Source organism: Ziziphus jujuba, chromosome 5, assembly GCF_031755915.1.
Source record: "Ziziphus jujuba cultivar Dongzao chromosome 5, ASM3175591v1".
Classification (NCBI taxonomy): Eukaryota; Viridiplantae; Streptophyta; class Magnoliopsida; order Rosales; family Rhamnaceae; genus Ziziphus; species Ziziphus jujuba.
Genome location: NC_083383.1, coordinates 21,969,922 through 21,980,245, shown reverse-complemented (window position 1 = coordinate 21,980,245; position 10,324 = coordinate 21,969,922). Strand labels below are relative to the sequence as shown.

The following is a 10,324-nucleotide window of genomic DNA, read 5'->3' as shown; positions in this document are numbered from 1 at the left end:
AGGTTTAATTATTTTAATATATGTTGAGTTTTATTTAATTAGTAATATGTTTTGTTAATAAATCATTGGTATACTTAATGCTTTCATAGGCCGGAAGGAATGAATGATTTTAATAATATTTGAGCTTGGAAAAGGATAATATTATGGATCTCCAATGATTTACATGAATGCATAATTGATTGGAAAATAGTTATGTCTCATGCCATATTATTTGCTTAATCTATGCTTGATGAATTTGCATGATTTAATTTATAGGCCGGAAGGAATAGATTAGGTTATGTGAATATTATCAATTGTGAGTGGAAACTACTTTTGATTAATTTTGTGATTAAGTGTGGTTAACAAAATTACTAGTTAATTAAATTTACATATTTAAGTAATTAAATTGGAATAGTTAGTGGTGAAATCAAATGCCCTAGTATTCATAATTATTCAATTCTCTCTCTTACTTGAAATTGATCTAATTTTAATTGATTGCTTTTGTTTAATTTAGTTTATTTAGTTTTCAATTGCCATCTTAAATTTTAGTTCAAATATTATCAAAACCTAATTAACTTTGGTACTTAATACTTAATCCCTTGGGTACGACAACCCTATTTTTCCACTTTATTACTTGAAAACGATTCGTGCACTTGCGAGTTGATTTTACACATCAAGTTTTTGGCGCCGTTGCCGGGGATTAAGGCATTAATATTAATTCGGATTGGGTTTAGTAGTACTTTGATCATTGTTTTCTTATTTTAAATTTTTATATTTGTTTCTTAATTTTGGTTTTAGTGTTGCATGCTAGGGTTTTAATTCTTTGCTTGTTTGGCCAACTTGCTTTGAATTTTTAATACTTATTTTGTGGTACTTGAAACCAAAATTGTGTTTTTAATTTATTGGTGCTTAGGTTACAAGTCTAGCATACTTAGGGTTTTTAGTATTATTTTTTATTTGTTTGGTTGAATAAGATTAGGTTTAGCTTACTTTTAGTTGAAATTTTAGTTCGGCATAATTGTTTACTTTAAAAGCATACCTGCACAAAAGGGTTTAATTTTTTTTGCATTCAATTCATTTGGTTCATTATTTCCTAGAGTTATTTTCATTTATCTTTTAGTTAAGTGTTAGTTTATTTTTCTTTATTGCTAATTGATTTTAATTGTTAGATTAGTTAGCAACATTAGAATTCTAATAAAATTTTTTTTTCTTATTCAATTTTCTAATTTTCTATCTAATTTATTTTACTTGCTCTCTTTTTAGGAATTAGGTGTTGTGTATGATTCATAGTGGTGATCAAGAGTTCAAGGAGGGAGTTGACTTAGAAAATAAACCAGCACCTAGAAAACAAGCCATAAGGGGTACTTGGGTATGTATAGACCAAGGAACTCAAGAAGGTGCAATGGCCAACCAAAGAGAAGATGATTTGCCCATATGCGAGTATGCTGCTCACAAGAAAGTTGGTGATTTGTCTTGCATAAGGAGACCACCCATTGAAGCAAACAATTTTAAAATTGAAGCATCTACTACTTCTTTGCTTAATAATGTTCAATTTTGTGGTTTGCCTCATGAAGATCCAAACATGCATATTTCTAGTTTTCTTCAATTGTGTGATATGTCTAAACAAAATGGTGTTTCTGATGATGCTTTTCGATTAAGACTTTTTCCTTGGTCTCTTAGAGACAAGGCAAAAGTGTGGTTAAATTCTTTACCTGCAGGTACTATCACTACATGGGATGCTATAGAGACAAAATTCCTAGACAAATTCTTTCCTCCATCAAAGACCGCAAAATTGAAAAGTGATATAAACAATTTTTGTCAATGGGACCAAGAGACTTTGTATGATGCATGGGAGCGCTTCAAGGAACTATTAAGAAGATGCCCACACCATGGTTTTCCAACATGGATACAGGTACAGATTTTCTATAATGGTCTAGATTATGGTAACAAACAATTGGTAGATGCAGCTGCAGGAGGTTCTTTAATGAAGAAGAGGCAATCAGAAGCATTTGAATTAATTGAAGAGATGGCCCATAATAACTACCAATATCCAAGTGAGAGGAGACTAAATGGAAGAAGTCAAGTAAAGGCCGTGGAAGACGTTGATATTAACAACTTAGGAGCTCAACTTGCAACCCAATTCATGAAGACCTTGAACACTCAATTTGGTCAAATAGGGGTGAATTCTATCCAATCTACTAATAATTTTTTATTTTGTGATTTATGTGGTGCTCATGATCATAAGAGTGTGGATTGCCAAGTTGGAAATCCCTTTGCTTCTGATGATGTTAATTTTGTAGGGAACTTCCAAAAGCAACAAAACAATCCATATTCTAACACATATAATCCAGGATGGAGGAACCACCCAAATTTTTCATGGTCCAACAACAACCAGCAAGGGTCTAATCAAGGACAAAGTGGAGGGTTTCAAAGACAACAATTCCAATCTCCATTCTACCAAAAGCCGCAACTTGCACATCAAAATCAAAATTCTTCTCAAGCTCAAACTCAATTTTCTTCACTTGAACAATCCTTGCAAGAGTTATCTAATAGTACTAATTCTTTCATGCAGAGAACTGAGCAACAATTGACAAACCATAGTCAAATGTTCAACAACCAAATGGCTGCAATCAAAAGCTTGGAGAACCAAATAGGTCAATTAGCAACTCAATTCCAAAGAAGTCAAGGAACTTTGCCAAGCCAAACGGAGAAGAACCCAAAGGAGCAGGTTCAAGCCATTACATTAAGAAGTGGAAAGCAAGTAGCCGGGCCTAAAGAAAGTGACAAAGGGATGGTAATTCTTGATGATGAAGATGAAGAGAGCCCTATAGACTCAACATCACACTTGGTCACACATGACAACTCAAAATCAAATGTGGAGCATAATGAGGCTTATAGGAGAAAAGATGAAGGTTTAAGTGATGCCATGAAGTCTCCACCAACAAAGTACATACCACCACATGTAAGAGAGGCCGAGAGCTCACCAACTGGATCAAAGAAAGTTGAACCAGCACCTTACCTAACCAAACCTATTGACAAGCACAACGAAAATGAGGATAAGAATCAAGCCTACAAGAAAATCCCACCTCCAACTTTCCCATCTAGGTTTAGGAATGAAAAGTTAGATAATCAATTTAAAAAGTTTCTTGATGTATTTAAGCAATTGCATGTAAATATCCCTTTCATAGATGCCTTAGAACAAATGCCTTCCTATGTTAAGTTTTTGAAGGAGATATTGTCAAACAAGAGGAGGTGGGAGAATTATGAGTTAGTAGCTTTGAGTGAGGAGAGTAGTGCTAGGTTACACCATAGGATTCCACCCAAGTTAAAAGATCCAGGAAGCTTTGATATCCCGTATAACATTGGACATTATAATTTTATGGCTCTTTGTGATTTAGGTGCTAGCATTAATTTGATGCCATATAGCATTTACAGGAAGCTTGGAGTGGGAGATGTGAAGCCTACCACAGTGACTCTTCAAATGGCAGATCGAAGCATAAAAAGGCCAAGGGGAATATTGGAGGATGTACTTGTAAAAGTAAACAAGTTCATATTCCCTGCAGACTTTGTGATACTTGATATGGAGGAAGATGACAACATTCCAATCATTCTTGGAAGACCATTTCTTGCAACCGGACGTGCCCTAATTGATGTACAACAAAGGCAAGTAACCCTTAGAGTACTCAATGAGGAGGTAAGTTTTCAAATCCCTAATGTTGTTAAATTTCCTAATCTTGATGAAATTTCTTGCTGCTTTCTTGTTGATGCATGTGATGAATTGGTAAATGATATGGCAAAGGAAAGTAATTTAGATCCCTTAGGATTGAGTGAGTTATTTGGACCATGTACAGAAGAAGAAAAACAAGAGTGTAACATCATAGATATAGCCACCCACTGTGAGGTAGATTATGTTGGAAAGTTTGAGGATTTAGGTGAGAGTGGACCTAGAAAGATACCGAGTGTGGAGCACCCACCTATAATTGATTTGAAGCCACTACCTAGTCATTTAAAATATGCTTTTCTAGGATTTAATAATACCCTTCCGGTAATAATTTCATCCGCCCTTAGTGAGGACCAAGAAGCCAAACTTTTAGAAGTTTTAATAGAACATAAAACTGCACTAGGTTGGACTATAGCTGATATTAAGGGTATTAGCCCCTCTATTTGTATGCACAAAATACTTATGGAGGAAGACCATAAACCGACTGTAGAACATCAAAGGAGGCTTAATCCTAATCTTAAGAAAGTGGTTCATGGTGAGATTTTAAAGCTTTTAGATGCCGGGATTATCTATCCTATTTCGGATAGTAATTGGGTAAGTCCTATTCAAGTAGTTCCTAAGAAAGGTGGGATGACTGTGCAAGAGAATGATAAGAGTGAGCTTATTCCTACTAGGTTAGTTACTGGGTGGAGAGTGTGTATTGATTATAGGAAGCTTAATAAGGCCACTAGAAAAGACCATTTTCCTTTGCCATTCATTGATCAAATGTTAGAAAGGTTAGTCGGTAAGGAATATTATTGTTTTCTAGATGGTTATAGCGGTTACAATCAAATAGCTATTGCCCCTGATGATCAAGAAAAGACTACTTTTACTTGTCCTTATGGAACTTTTGCCTATAGAAGGATGCCTTTTGGTTTATGCAATGCACCTGCAACCTTACAAAGGTGTATGATGTCCATCTTTTCGGATATGGTAGAAGATATCATTGAAATCTTTATGGATGATTTTAGTGTATTTGGTGATTCTTTTACCTCTTGCTTGCAAAATTTATCTAGGGTTCTTCTAAGGTGTAAAGAAACGAATCTTGTGCTTAATTGGGAAAAATGTCACTTTATGGTTCAAGAGGGCATAGTTTTAGGTCATAAGATTTCTAAAAGGGGAATTGAGGTAGATAAAGCTAAAATAGAAGTTATAGAGAAATTGCCTCCACCGACTTCAATAAAAGGTATTAGGAGTTTTCTTGGGCATGCGGGCTTTTATAGGAGATTTATTAAGGATTTTTCCAAGATAACTAAACCTCTTTGTAACTTGTTGAATAAAGCTAGATGATGCACTTTGGGCATACCGGACCGCCTACAAGACCCCCATTGGTACTTCTCCGTATAAACTGGTTTTTGGTAAGGAATGTCATCTTCCCGTGGAATTGGAGCATAAAGCATATTGGGCAACCAAGTTTCTCAATTTTGATCAAGAGGCTGTGGGCAAGAATAGGCTATTGCAATTGGATGAACTTGAAGAATTTAGGATGGATGCTTTCGAGAATGCAAAGATTTACAAAGAAAAGACAAAGAGATGGCACGATAAGATGATTAAAAAGAGGAACTTTCATGTTGGACAAAAGGTACTTCTTTATAACTCTAGACTTAAATTGTTTCCAGGTAAATTAAGATCAAGATGGAGTGGACCATATGATATTGTACAAATGTTTCCAAGTGGAGCAATTGAAATCACCAAACCGGGACATGAAAGTTTTAAGGTGAATGGGCAGCGGTTGAAGCCATATTATGAAGGTGGAGTGCTTGAGACTAGCCTCTACTTGGATGATCTTAATTAAGTTAAAGGGAGGAGTCAAGCTAATGACTTTAAACAAGCGCTCTTGGGAGGCAACCCAAATTTCTTTCTTTACCTTATATTTATCTATTTATTTTAGTTGTTTTTAGAGGTTTTCTTGTTTTTAGGTTGTTTTGATGTGTTTTGTTTGAGTTTTTGCAAGGTTTTAAGATGTTTAGGTGTAAAAGAGCAAAAGACGAATGTTGAGAATTTCAAGTCTAAAGTTAGGTTTTTGGAGTATAACCACCTTTAATATGCATTGGAGTACATAAAATTTTTTTCACATTACGAGGAACATTCCATGTCTTCAAAGGGGAGTATTCTTTACCTTTTATTTACTTTTGCTTTATTTTATGTTTTTCACAATGAGGACATTGTTCATTTTAAGTTTGGGGGTGAAAAGCATGCTTTGCATCTTTTAAATCTTGTCCATTTAAGTGTTTTTATAAGTTTTCAAAAATGTTAGTTTTAGTTTTTATTTTCCTTCATTATTAAATATATATATATATATATATATATATATATATATATATATATATATTGTTTTTGTGGTGTTTTCTTAAGTACTTTAATGAGCCAATGATAAGACTATGATTGAAAATAAATTGGTTTTTAGATGGTGGATTTGTTTTTGTGTATGCCTAAATGCTTGAATTTATATTCACATATTGTTACTTTCAATATATTTTGAGCACATAATCAATAATGCATAATTTAGATTGTGTTTTGAAGAAGGTTTGCATGAATTAGAGTACTTTATTATTAATTGAACTCTAGAACTTGCTTGATTATTGCTTGAGGCGAAATCCTAGGTGGATGCATCACTAAGAATATGATTTAGGCCATCTTTGTTTAAGTTTGAGCCTTTCAAGCCAACCTAATACATTATCTTCCACTAGTACCTTATTTGAGCCTTTAGGATGCATAAAGATGTATTAGAGCCTTTTCTTCATTAAAGCACAATTACTTACCCTTTTTGAGCCTTAAATTTCTTTTTCCTACCTTGAACATACTACAAAGAGAGCTTTAATTGAATTGATATGAATATATGCTTGTGAGCTTGTTTGAGTGTTGAAAAAGAAAAAAAGGAAAAAAAGGAAAAAAAATAAATAAATAGAGCTTGGAGATTAAGTATTTGGTGAATTTGGCTCTAGTATGCATTTTTGTGTAAATTGGAGCTTTGAATGTGCAATAAGAAGAAAAATAAGTTTGGGGGTTTAGTGGAAAAGAAAGAAAAAAAGAAAAAAAAAGAAATAAAGAAAGAATATGTGTGATTTGAAGAATATATGCACAATAAAAAGGAGAAAAAGGATATTGAAATTGAAGTTAAAATAAGAAAAGAAGTTCTAATAAAGAAACAAATTTTACAAGTAATTTATTCATTGATATTTAATTTTAGCTTTCTTTCTTTGATTTATTATATCCTATCCTTTTCTTTCTTTAGCCTTATCCATTAGCCTAAACAATAGAAACCATGAAGTCCTAATGATTTAAGGTGGTGCATTAACCTACATTAGTGGAGAGTGATAATTAAGTCAAGCATATGGTAGTTCATACTTTATTATCAATTTCTAATTCTTGTAAATTTATTCAAGCATATGATAATTAAGTGTATAAATTGATTTCCACACACACACATTGGAAGTATCATATATGTTGGATAGAATATAAGGTATTGAGTTACATAATTACTTTGAAACCATTTGAAAAGTCATATGTTATACAATCTTTGAGGCACCTCATTAAAGTATCTTATGTTCTTTAAATAACATTTCATTTTCTTATTCTTTTTCTTTGCTATGGACTAGCAAATCTTAAGTTTGGGGGCATTTGTTAGGTCTAAAATATTGATGATTTTATGCCATATTTATAGCTTAATATTTGTTAGTTTGTGTTAATTTGTTATGGAAAGATACTTATTTATGTATTTTTCTTAATCTAGGTGAAAGAGGAAGAATTTTAAGAAAACAAACCATAAAGATGGATTCCTTGCGTCGAATTATGGTGGGAAGCAAGATTTGAGCTCGAACGGACTAAGCATTAAAAAGATTCCAAAAAGATACCTTGAAGATTCCATAAAGATTCTATCGAGAATTTCATGATGGAAGTGGATGTCATATGAATCATCAAGATCTGAGGATTTCAAATGTCTCGTTATTTTTGGATTTCGAGGTGCGAGCAAAGAGTTATCATCATTTAAAGTTTGGAATTTATAAAAAGGAATATTCTAGTTAAATCTCCACCATTGATGGAAAGAGGAAATCAAGGCAAATTGAGGGCCAAGATAAAAACAAGTGGCAATAATTGGTTAATTTATCATTAATGAGGCACATGTCATGTCACATGCTTCATTAAGGGTAAATTAGACTAATTAACTATTTTTTTAGGAGGAATTAGATAAAAGGAAAGTAGTAGAGAGCAAGTAATATACAGTTTCCTTTTTACATATGAAATTCGTCCAACCCCTTTCATGGCCTAAAAAAGGTATCTTCCAAGACTCCCACATTGAAAATAAAGAGAGAAAAAGATTCCCAAGGTCCTATATATATAGCCCCCACCACATTGAAGGAAGATATACAAGTTTAGAGAGTTATTTAAGAGCTTTTAGGAGGCTTAAATAGAAACAAACCAAATTTTGGGAGTTTCTAAGATTCTCTTAAGGGTTCTAGGTTTTTAAAGTTTTAAAGTTTTAGAAGATCAATTGGAGAGCTTGGAGGAGGCAGAGAGACGTGGGTTTGCTTGAAGAAGAAGGCTACGACTTTGAGAGCTCTTGGAGGAGAATTTCTTCAATAGTTTTTATTCTCTTTTCCTTTCTCTTTAATTGTGAATCTTATTATTTTTAATAATTATGGATGTTGAAATTATTTTTACGATGAACTAATTTTCATAGCTAGGGCTATGATGTAGCCCTAACTATGAAGGTTTAATTATTTTAATATATGTTGAGTTTTATTTAATTAGTAATATGTTTTGTTAATAAATCATTGGTATACTTAATGCTTTCATAGGCCGGAAGGAATGAATGATTTTAATAATATTTGAGCTTGGAAAAGGATAATATTATGGATCTCCAATGATTTACATGAATGCATAATTGATTGGAAAATAGTTATGTCTCATGCCATATTATTTGCTTAATCTATGCTTGATGAATTTGCATGATTTAATTTATAGGCCGGAAGGAATAGATTAGGTTATGTGAATATTATCAATTGTGAGTGGAAACTACTTTTGATTAATTTTGTGATTAAGTGTGGTTAACAAAATTACTAGTTAATTAAATTTACATATTTAAGTAATTAAATTGGAATAGTTAGTGGTGAAATCAAATGCCCTAGTATTCATAATTATTCAATTCTCTCTCTTACTTGAAATTGATCTAATTTTAATTGATTGCTTTTGTTTAATTTAGTTTATTTAGTTTTCAATTGCCATCTTAAATTTTAGTTCAAATATTATCAAAACCTAATTAACTTTGGTACTTAATACTTAATCCCTTGGGTACGACAACCCTATTTTTCCACTTTATTACTTGAAAACGATTCGTGCACTTGCGAGTTGATTTTACACATCAAGTTTTTGGCGCCGTTGCCGGGGATTAAGGCATTAATATTAATTCGGATTGGGTTTAGTAGTACTTTGATCATTGTTTTCTTATTTTAAATTTTTATATTTGTTTCTTAATTTTGGTTTTAGTGTTGCATGCTAGGGTTTTAATTCTTTGCTTGTTTGGCCAACTTGCTTTGAATTTTTAATACTTATTTTGTGGTACTTGAAACCAAAATTGTGTTTTTAATTTATTGGTGCTTAGGTTACAAGTCTAGCATACTTAGGGTTTTTAGTATTATTTTTTATTTGTTTGGTTGAATAAGATTAGGTTTAGCTTACTTTTAGTTGAAATTTTAGTTTGGCATAATTGTTTACTTTAAAAGCATACCTGCACAAAAGGGTTTAATTTTTTTTGCATTCAATTCATTTGGTTCATTATTTCCTAGAGTTATTTTCATTTATCTTTTAGTTAAGTGTTAGTTTATTTTTCTTTATTGCTAATTGATTTTAATTGTTAGATTAGTTAGCAACATTAGAATTCTAATAAAATTTTTTTTTCTTATTCAATTTTCTAATTTTCTATCTAATTTATTTTACTTGCTCTCTTTTTAGGAATTAGGTGTTGTGTATGATTCATAGTGGTGATCAAGAGTTCAAGGAGGGAGTTGACTTAGAAAATAAACCAGCACCTAGAAAACAAGCCATAAGGGGTACTTGGGTATGTATAGACCAAGGAACTCAAGAAGGTGCAATGGCCAACCAAAGAGAAGATGATTTGCCCATATGCGAGTATGCTGCTCACAAGAAAGTTGGTGATTTGTCTTGCATAAGGAGACCACCCATTGAAGCAAACAATTTTAAAATTGAAGCATCTACTACTTCTTTGCTTAATAATGTTCAATTTTGTGGTTTGCCTCATGAAGATCCAAACATGCATATTTCTAGTTTTCTTCAATTGTGTGATATGTCTAAACAAAATGGTGTTTCTGATGATGCTTTTCGATTAAGACTTTTTCCTTGGTCTCTTAGAGACAAGGCAAAAGTGTGGTTAAATTCTTTACCTGCAGGTACTATCACTACATGGGATGCTATAGAGACAAAATTCCTAGACAAATTCTTTCCTCCATCAAAGACCGCAAAATTGAAAAGTGATATAAACAATTTTTGTCAATGGGACCAAGAGACTTTGTATGATGCATGGGAGCGCTTCAAGGAACTATTAAGAAGATGCCCACACCATGGTTT

At 32.5% G+C, this 10,324-nt stretch overlaps 2 non-coding genes across 2 annotated transcripts; both read right to left on the bottom strand.

Moving 5' to 3' along the window:
• Positions 1 to 1,768: 1,768 nt before the first annotated feature.
• Positions 1,769 to 1,875, bottom strand: LOC132803937 (small nucleolar RNA R71). The gene has a single exon (XR_009639225.1). It is a non-coding gene; the product is annotated as a small nucleolar RNA R71 (small nucleolar RNA).
• Positions 1,876 to 10,217: 8,342 nt separating this feature from the next.
• Positions 10,218 to 10,324, bottom strand: LOC132803936 (small nucleolar RNA R71). The gene has a single exon (XR_009639224.1). It is a non-coding gene; the product is annotated as a small nucleolar RNA R71 (small nucleolar RNA).